This window comes from Parasteatoda tepidariorum, chromosome 6 (assembly GCF_043381705.1).
Source record: "Parasteatoda tepidariorum isolate YZ-2023 chromosome 6, CAS_Ptep_4.0, whole genome shotgun sequence".
Lineage (NCBI taxonomy): Eukaryota > Metazoa > Arthropoda > Arachnida > Araneae > Theridiidae > Parasteatoda > Parasteatoda tepidariorum.
Window position 1 is genome coordinate 31,768,660 of NC_092209.1, and position 10,828 is coordinate 31,779,487.

At 28.0% G+C, this 10,828-nt stretch overlaps 1 non-coding gene across 1 annotated transcript; it reads right to left on the reverse strand.

Annotated features, from left to right (window-relative positions):
* Positions 1-2,835: 2,835 nt before the first annotated feature.
* On the reverse strand, positions 2,836-2,909 carry TRNAI-AAU (transfer RNA isoleucine (anticodon AAU)). Its single transcript has one exon. It is a non-coding gene; the product is annotated as a tRNA-Ile (tRNA).
* Between the last annotated feature and the right edge of the window lie 7,919 nt (positions 2,910-10,828).

The window sequence follows — 10,828 nt, forward strand, 5'->3', positions numbered from 1 at the left end:
CCATTTTTCCGTTAATGTTCGTGATATATTTTCAATTTTTGCTATCTTACAAGAGTCTAGCTCCTCACTTCTAAAATGACCCTCTAATCTAGAAATACAGCAACATACTGCGCATGATGGAATTGATGTTTTCTCTGTCTGGGAGTACTGCAGCGGTTGAAAGGGGCTTTTCAGCAATGAACTTACAAAAAAACACATTACGTACTGGTCTTAAACAAGAAGCGTCAACCGCAATTATGAACATCTACCTAAATGAAAACTTCCTTCAGATTTCTGTGCAGAAACCTTTGTAAATCATTGGCTTGATTGTGGAACTGGCTAACGTCGTATTTGATTCATTTAAAAAACGCAGTACCATCGGATAAATTGACATGATAATTGACAGATAACTTTACCTCTGTTATTTAAATTATTTCATTAAAGAAATTAATTATTTCAATAAAGAAATACTAGGTTTTACTATTAGTAACCTAGTATTTCTTTTATTACCGTATAATGTTATCCTAGTATTTGTAATCCTAGTAACTACTAATTCATTGTGCAATTTATATAATTGCTAGTAATAAATAAGAGAAAATTAAATTTTTATTTATTTAGAAGCGACGGGTTAGTTTCAAAGGAGGACGGGTACATTGTTGAACAAGCCGTCCTCGGGGACGGGTAAAATTTCTGAGCTTTTTCGAGCCCTGGAAAACAAGTTTATATTGCTTTCTAAAGCTGCCTGTGATTTAAACTTCGACAATTGATATCGTATTAAGAAAAAACTCTTCTACACAGCAAAACGAAAAAAAAAGTGCTTAATGTGGGGGTGCGTATTGCTTACTCAGCTTGCAGCAATAAAAATCACGGCAATTGCCCTGTTTCAGACAATAATTTATTTTAAAATATTTCGCTGAAGAAAAAGATCTTTTTCTGCATAGATTTCCTGAAGTGTTTTGATCAAACGCAGCGCCATCTACGAAAGGAATATTAAAGCAATTACAAACCCATTTTCTTTTTATCCATTTACTTATTTATTTGTTAGAATGACGTTGACGGTAAAATAGGCTGGTAATAAAGTTGAGATCACTTTCTTTTTTTATAATTCTTAATTAAAACATTTAAAAAAAGTGTAAATAAATTTGTTTGTACAAATTAATTGAGAAGAAAAGCATGAACTTCAAACAATCTTAATAAAATGCTAACAATTTTCTGCAAAATGCGCAAGCTTAAAATGCAATCTAATAACCTATCTAACATTTGTATATATTTAGATATTATATGGAGACGTATATGACTTTACTAAATGGTGTTTCTTACGAATTTGCTTTTTATAATTCTTCTCATGCGCAACACATTGAGTCATCATAATTACTAAAAATTATTAATCTTGAAAAATTTTATGAATATTTATTAATAAATTATTAATCAAGCTAGATAAAATTCTTATTTTTTTAAATCGTAAAATTCATAAAAATTTAAAAACTAAAATTTTTTATTTTATTAGAAAGACATTAATCAAGATTAATAAATTAACTAGATTATTAAATTTAAATTTTTATGAATTATTAATTGCTTAAAGTTGTTAATTTTAAATAATGTATTTTTTTTATAAATCTTAACTTTTTGCAAATTTTAACAAATAATAGTGATCCCTTTTTAGAAACCGATTCTATATAGAAACCCTCTTCATACACGTCGCATAGAATTTTTTTTCTACGGAAAATATAATGCATTGCTACTAAAAATATAATATAAAGCTGAAGCTCCTCATTATTAAATATTAAGACATTTCAGAATTAAGGTTTTATTGTTATTACAAGTGATATTATTATTATAAGTGATTATTCTGACTTATATTTTAATAAAAAGTTAATAATAGCTATTAGAAAGGATTTCTTTAACAGCAAATCTGGCAAAAATTAACTCGTGACCGACACAATATGGAAAATACTACATTTAATAAGTTAAAAACGCTTGTGAATAAAAAAATAAGCACAAAATAAAGCTAACTATTCTTGCAATAGTTGAGTAGTCTCTCAACTTTAAATCGTAGCCGTTCGTAAAATATTGTAAAAGTACTATAGAATCAAAAGATTTGTTGAAATTTGAAAAGATTTTGAATTTTAAAAGTATCAAAATTAAAATGTCTTTATTCAAATATTACATAAAATTAAAATTTTCCTTGTTATTTTCTTGACAAAAGTTGACAGATTACAGTGACAGAATATTGTAAATATTCTAGTACATATTACACGACTATTTTAAAAGAAAAAGAATACTACAAACAAAAAGTTGAAAAAATAAAAATTCTAAAAGTTAAAAGAACTTAAAACATTAAAGAAACAAGGAACATTTAAGAAATACAAATGACAATATTTAGCATTAAAAAAAGGCAAAAACAATTTGTTTATTTTTAATTTGCTAAACAATTTCCTATGTATGAACTGAAGTAGATAAAATTTTAATAATAACTTTATGGAATCATTTATATTTCTTTATGTAATCTTTTGCTCAATAAATTATAATTTTTTATCCCTAGAATAAAAACGCTTATCTTTCTGCCTATATGCTTGTAATGCATGTATATTTAAGTGTGTATATGTTATGCTTATATGCATGGATATTTATATATATTTAAAAAATTAAAGTACAGTTTATAGTAATCATGTAAACATTATTAAAATGTAAAAATATGAATAGGAAATTTTTTACCAAAATTACATCAGAACATCGGAATGTGTAAGAATTTATTGAAAACAGGAAATTTTTTGTGACTGAAATAATTCAGTTTGTTTTTGTTATGCAATAATATAAAGATAATAAATTATTTGCTAGACAAAAAAAATATGCTTCTGGCCCATGGGGGGATCGAACCCACGACCTTCGCGTTATTAGCACGACGCTCTAACCAACTGAGCTAATGGGCCTTATATGAGAGGAGAAACAGAAATTTTATAAGCTTGTTTTATTATCGATTTACTCTTTGATTTTGTATTACTTAGGTTAAGAAATGTATTCAACACACTTACCCACCTTTTCCCCGAAATTCGCTTATTTTCATCTGGGAAAATAGAACATCAGCGAATAATGATGGACTGAATATTAATGATTAATTACTTAAATTCGAATCTAAGAGACTATCGTATTGAGGATTACATACCATTATTAAAATGTTTGTTTAGTTTACTAATCATTTAAATAATTTTGTTGTTTAAAATATTTTTTTTTTTTAAAAATTTAAAGGAAAAGGAGAAAAAGAAGAGGAATATAAAATCAAGTTTTATTACGTATTTATATAACTCAAAAAACTAGCTTGAACCCTTGAGATATGAAATAGCAAATTTTACGAAGTATTATGAAAATGGTAGAATGATTGAAACTTAAAACTTAGGCACGAAATCGTGTTATGTTTGTACATTTCCAATTTTGGAACTTAAATAAGTTTCATTAAGTGATTTTATTGAAAACAGTCTTAAAATCACAACTTACTTCTGATTCAATTTAAATTACTAATGGTTAGCAACACTATCTTTATATGTTCAGATAAATAATTCCGAATATTGTAAAAATGCTTTTCTCCTTGGGAAAAAAAAGTAAAATAACTTACTAATTTCAAAAAATAATAAAAAACTAAATATATCCTGTTGCCATTAATTGTAATTAATCGAAAGCTTGCCGTCTAACTTCGAAATTAATTTTTGGAGTGTTTTCTCCAATAATTATTATGTTTTTTTAAATTATTATAGGATACTATTTTTGAATAATATACTTCTATGCATATGTTTACGATAACGTTATAATGGGGGGAGGGGATATAAAAATATATAATTAATTTTTATTTACAAAATACTGTCTCAATTATTTAATCCACATTTTTTAAAATTTAATTCTGTCATGGGAATTCCATGAATGTTATAAAAATTCACTGAATTGAGACCTCCCAAAAATTTAGACTGGGCTTAAGGGGAAAATATAATAGACAATCTGCAGATGTAGATAACTTCATACATTTTTTCGAACACTACGTAAAAAAATAAATAAAAGTATAAAATGGTAATGTGTTGGAAGTAGATTTAGTAGAAAAAGTACGGCTATAAAATGTAGAAATCTATGTTTACCAATTTTAAGATTAAATCAGAACTACTATTGAGAATTTTATATTTAGTAATTTAAATATTGAAATATGAAACTTATTTTTCTCCTTTAAATTTAAATTATTTTGATAAGGAAAAAGAATTAAATATTCAATTTCTAGTCTATTTTTGGTCATATTCGCCTAATATTGCTCTTGCTCAGCTTACCGAAAAACGAATAGTTTATCAGAATGACTGCAAGCTCGTATTAATGATTTGGTAAAATTGAGAATTTTCAGTAAAATTGTAATTCCCCTCCCCCTAAAATATAAGTTCATGGTATCCCTAAATGTAAACACATCAATTGGTGTATGATGTATCTTCCAACAAATTGTGACTTGAAAAGTTAACCAATTGGTACACTTCCTAGTTAATTAAATGCATTTTTCGCTAACGTTTTTGGCTTGGCTTGGTTTGGCCATGGTTTTTGGAATCTGTACTGAGTTAGAGGCTTTTATTTCATCCAATGGTTTTCTCGTATTGTAGCCTGCAAATCACAGTCTGACTTATAGTTGAACACGTCGAATACGAGATCAACCAATAATCGGTTTTCTTTAATAGCCGTTCGTGACCAGGGCCTAATTGGCAGATCTCGGGACACTGGGCACTAAGCCCGTCTTAGGGCCCTCTGTAAGAGTCGACTAGTTTCAGTTAACATTCATGATTTTTAATTCCAACATCAAATAAAGATAATTTTTTAGGCAACAAGAAATTTTAAACAACCTGAAGCCTTATTTGGATAGAAATTCAAAATTTAATTTAGTTAAATTATGAAAAAAATTTATTAAAATTTAACTGATATAGTAAGAGTTGTTGATAGACCTGAAAATTTAAATTTTCAGTTAATAGCCAGTGGCCGGTAGACACTAATAACTTCGTAGCCACTTTTTCCATAAACCTAAATGAGTCAGTGACCGATATCGATGTCTTTTTCATTTAATAGCCACTTTTTGTAAACAGGTTTTGTTGCTTAGATTAAATTTTATTTTTTAAGAAAAATTCATGTTAGAAATAATTTACGGATGTAAAAAGTCAATTCAACAATAAAAATAATATAAATATCTGACTAAATTTAGTTAAACCTAGTGATTTTAAAGAATTATATTTAAAATTTTTTGGGGAGACAAAATAATATAATGTATACATTACAATTGAAATATGAGATATTTATCATTAAACAATTTTTTATAAATGCAGTGGGGAAAAATAAATGGTTGTGTAAGTCGCCATTTTTTTTTTTTTATAACTCGCCACGTTATTTTTAGGCCTAAGTTAGTGGTTATTTTCAGGTCTAAGTTGTTAGTGAAAATGATGAAAATTATGCAGGAAGCAAGAAGTACCAAGCAAGTTACAGGCCAACTAGTTCATTTATTAATTTTTTTAAATATATATTTGGGGTGGGGGCCCCTCACAAGTGCCGCGAATGCCCTCCAGTAAATCAGACTTTGTTCGTGATCCTTAAAAATTGAAATGCTAAACACGATGATGGAAAAAACATTGATTATTAAATTTATAAAAAAAAAAAAAGAAACTCAATGATTAAGGGATATTACATCAAAAGAAAATATTGATATTTAGTACAGATGGAAAGAAGCACAGATGCTACTTCATACTTTATCATTACTGAATTTCTATTTATGTTCTAGCTTATTGGTATCGGCAGTAATAATATAATTGCATAAGTAACTGCGGTCTGCAAAAGTAATATTTTGAACAAAAAGCATCTCCCAAAGAAGTTGAATTTTGATTATTTTAATTCGGTTATGTTCAATTTAAATGTTAGAATCTAACAAAAAATTTCGTAGCAACTGCTTTTAATTTATTCTACAGAGAGAATGCTGAATAAAAACATTAATTAAAAATCAAAGAGCGCATGCTTATTGAAGGAAAAGCCTACTCAACTATTTGTATTCGGCGGAGTGATATGACCCGAAGCCTATCATAAAAGCAGTTATATTTAACACCAGATTGCCCGAGGAAGTCATTTTGACTGCTTTTTGACTTTTTCAGTTGCTAAAGATGTACAAATAATAATGCATAATTTTTTTTTCCCAAGTGAAGTAAAATTTTTTATTGTTAATATTTAATCCTGTTATATAACTGTAAATAATCTAAAAAATATTAAAAATTAATTAAACAAATTTCTTTACAAATTAGTTATTCCTTCACAATCCAGTCATTTTGACTGGTTTTGGGCAATATAGGTATATACTAAGCTTCAGTCTTTCTAGTGTTAAAGAAGCAGTTATATTTAACTTAAACTTAGCATGCATATTTAACCATCCAAAATACTTTAAGAGCTGAAGCACAAATACAATGTTGTAAGAGAATTTTTTTAATAAATAGTAATAACCATAGTGTTATTCAATAATTAATTTATTAAATAATAAATTAAGTCCTATAATATATCTTTTTTTCTTTCACGCATCTTCTAATTTGCATTAAATTTTTTCTCTTACTTCTTAAATTCTGAGGAAAAATAATTAAAAACTCAGACATAACTTTGAAAAAAATATCGTTTTATTTAGAGAGAATATTATTTTAAATTCTAAGTATAACTGTCAATCACTGTATGTATTTTCACAGTAAATGTCGAAAAGGAATTAATAATACCCGTTCAAAGTTATAGTTGCAATCCAATATATATTGATAAAAAACTTTTTTTTCTTTTTAAACCAATTCATAAACTTCTAAATAAAAAAAATTCGGAGTATATTAAACATAAAAATATAATAGACTTGTTTTCTTGCCTGAGTTGAATAAGCGTGTACTTGCCTTGTTAATGTAAAGTTTCGTGCTAATAACAAGATCATAAAACAAAACAAAAAATTATTTTAATTACAAAAAACTAAAATCGGATAATTTAAAAATTGATGAATCAGTAAAATGATAAATACATTAGTTACCTAAGGTTTCAATTTTGAATGTTTTCGCCTTATTTTGTAAAATGGTTAGTCAATTTTGCACAATAATTTATATTGTTGATTTTTCTAAATAATTTTTATAAACATTTAACTGTTGCAAAGCCTTTCAATACAAATTATAGGAATTTAAAAAAACACATTCAAAAATAGTAAAAAAACAAACTAAAAACAATTACTCTTCATATGAGCCGTTCAATACACAAATCGATTTACTCCACTTCTGGAAGCATCTTAAATTTAAGTATTAAAACATTAATGCTATTGATTCCATCGTTATTTCTTACATTTATGTATTTATATACTAAATCATCCAAATAATAAATAGTAATAACTTGCAAATAACAACAATATTTTTCGAAAAAAGTATAAAATGAACGGAACATTCAAAAGAAGTACATTATTTCATCGCATTTTCTCCGTTTTTATGTTTAGGAGTTAATCAATTTGTGCATTTATATATAAAACAAATAGAACACTCAAACCAGTTAAGAGCCAAATCGTTAAGACAATCACAAAGAAAAAAAAAGTATCATAAATTAACTATTAAGCAATTGATAATTAAACTTAATTGAAGCTGACATTTAACGACAAGATTAAGAATATAAATCAAAAATGGGATGAAATTTATAGTTCGATAACTATTCCGAAACTAATTTCATTCCACTTTCGGTATTTATTAAAATAAAACTTCACACGCCGATACACAATTCCCAACATTCGGTTGAAGTCTGCCTTCGCTTGCTAAGGATTTGAGTGGGAGGAGACAGGGAAGTTATCGATTTTTTCCCCAGACGCGAATGTAGGGAGAAATTTTCTAGCTTCGAATTTATAAACGGTATTACTGGAGGCGGGAAATGAAAGAGGAACAATACTATTTCTTCAATCATAGACAATCTAATTTATTTTTTAATTAGTGCTGTTAATTATTTCATACCAAGGATTAATTATCAAGTATTTTTCAAAAATTCATTCAAATAAAGACATATTATTATTAAATCGATTTGTCTTCAGATTTGTGAGACATTCATGTTTAACTTTATCTATTTTATATAAAAAAAATACTATAAAAAATGCAACAGATGAAATTTCTTTTCTCGCGATGGCAACGAGAAGCTAAATCAAACTGAGCTATAGGCTGGGCATTAATTAAAGGTTACATATTACATCTACAGCTAGGACTTGGGGCCTTGTCGTTTTCATACCTTATGGACACAACGGACAAACGCAAGCTAGAATATCTTATGCATTACCTGAAATCTATCCGCATACTATAATCATCCACTTATCTCCGCTACCTGGGACATAAGTGAGCTATAAGCTGTAAATTGCAAAAAGCTCCAAGACAGATCGTCGATAATCATCATCATCACCCTCATATTACATCTAAGTTAATAAAAACAAAGTGTTCTATATTTTTGTTTTAATTATGCTAATTTACACTAAGTGTTGCGAAGTCGAACTTTGAATTTTATACTAATATTGAACTACGACTCACAAGAAGAAGATACAGGTTGTTTTAGACAAGAGCACATTTATTTACACGACGAGGACATTTTACATAGGAAGAAACATAGAAAGAATAACTGTTTTTAGCTATCGTTTTACTTTTTTAACTTATCGATTGTTTGTTCGATAATATTTTTTGTCAACTGATTCATGGGGGGGGGGGGTNGCTTCCACCTATTCACTACTGGTATAAAGCAAAAAGACCAGGACTCTCTCTATCTCTCCCTGGTGACAGGCAAACCAACACCTGCCTATCCCGACTGGCCAGTGGACACCTGAAAAGTCTCACATTTTCTGCAAATCAAAAGATCTTTCCTCTTTGCCCTAAATGCCAACAAAACCAGGCATCACCTGAGCACATCTTGATCTGTTTAGGGCTGGACTGGAACGATATTCATTCCTCTCCCATTCTGGTTTCGGATTTTCTCAATATCAACGGATTCATTGATCTGGTCTGACCCCGTCAGACCAGATGGGAATTAGCAACAACAACATAATATTTTTTATTATGTTGCCAATTTATTATAACTAAACTATTTCTTGCTTTCTTATGAAATAGTACTTATGCGAACCCGCAACACTAAGGCTCCTATACTATGAGAGCTGAACTATCCGACATGTTTTAGCAGACGAGTTTGTAAGTTAACGTTATGTTAGTATTAGCGTGAGAGTTTGAAGGCTATTTGGATACCTAAAATTATTGATATGGGTGCTTGTGCGGCTGAAAAATTGCACAAACAGTTAAAAAAAAAAAAGAAAAAAAAAAGGCTTTCGAATGTTCAGATTTCCTTCGAATTTGAAAAGGAAGAAGAAATGGAAAATAAATTGCAAAAGATACAACTGGCAGCCTGGAAGTGGAGCTCGCTTATGAGAGGTAAATACTCATTTATTTATAACTTATTACATTTATTTACTCTTATATGTAGTATATAAACGATATTAAGTTGTTAGAATTTGTTTTTAAAGGTTCGTTTTCGTCTATTATTTTTTTAAAAAAAATAAGTGAATAACTTTTAGGATTACTTGAATTGCACACTTTTAACTATGTACCAAATATAGGTATATTCATTGAAAATTGCTTTTATTAAGTATATATCTATTTAAAATATGACTTTTAAACAATATTTATTGATTTATTTAACAATTTTAAGTGCTTATGTGCAATAAAACTAATAAATAAAGGCAGGAGATTGGCTGAATAAATTTTCGCCAAAATTATTTCAGAATCGCCAAGTTTTGCATTCACTTTTAAGTATTTCTTTTTGTTAAAAACAAATATTTACCTGCTTTTTATTGTATTCCTTTTTATTTCACTAAGATCAAGTAGTTACTTTCTAAATCTTACAATTTAAGTTTGTTTTTTAGTTATTTATGGTAATATATCGCCTATAGTTCGAACGATTTGTTTACATTTATCATAAGAAATCTATTTAAATATGCGATCTTTCATCTATTTTTGGCTCTACCAATGTTTTTTTTTTCTTTAAAATTCTTGCGTTAAATTGCTGAAATAATTAGTTTCTCTGTTAGACATGGCAGTATGTTTAAAAATTGTAAACAATGAATTTTTTTAATGTGATTTAATTTAAGTATGAAAATAAAAAACGTATTCCAACTATTTCTGCAGGTTCATTTTGAAGAATTTCAACTAGACATAAATAAAAAAGATAGTCATAATATACTGATGCTATTCTAACAAGTTTCAATGTTCAAAATTCCGTAAGAATTCCTCAAAAAAGACTGAAAAGAAATAGGCTGTCCCAAACCTGGATCGATTTTAGATAAGCTTGAATCTAGTGCAAGTATAAATTTACTAATTCTTCTCCATTTACTTAGTTTTTATTATTAACTAGCCGCCAAAGGCGCCCAGCTGTTCGCCAAGCTAAAGGTTTTCACAAATAAAGTTTTTTAAAACATAGCCGGAAATCTGAAGATTAGTGGACAATTAAAGTGTTCCTGTCCAGCAATTTTGTCTTCATATCCAGTTCTGCTGCAGATGTGTTATAGCTCTTGAGGATGTTTGAAATTATATAGCTACAACGCTTAAGAAAAAAAAACTAAAATGCTAAATACATGAAAAGAACACGAAAACGAATAAATTTTTTATGGTATCAATTTCTATTTCTATATAATTTTTTATAGTATCAAATTCTATTTCTATATCTGTTACGTCAAGCACTCAGGTATTATAATTTGATCTAGTTGTGCTTGTATAATTTTGATCTAGTTGCGCTTTCTACGTCATTTTGTTAACATCGTTTGGTTTGTTATTTAACATCGTTT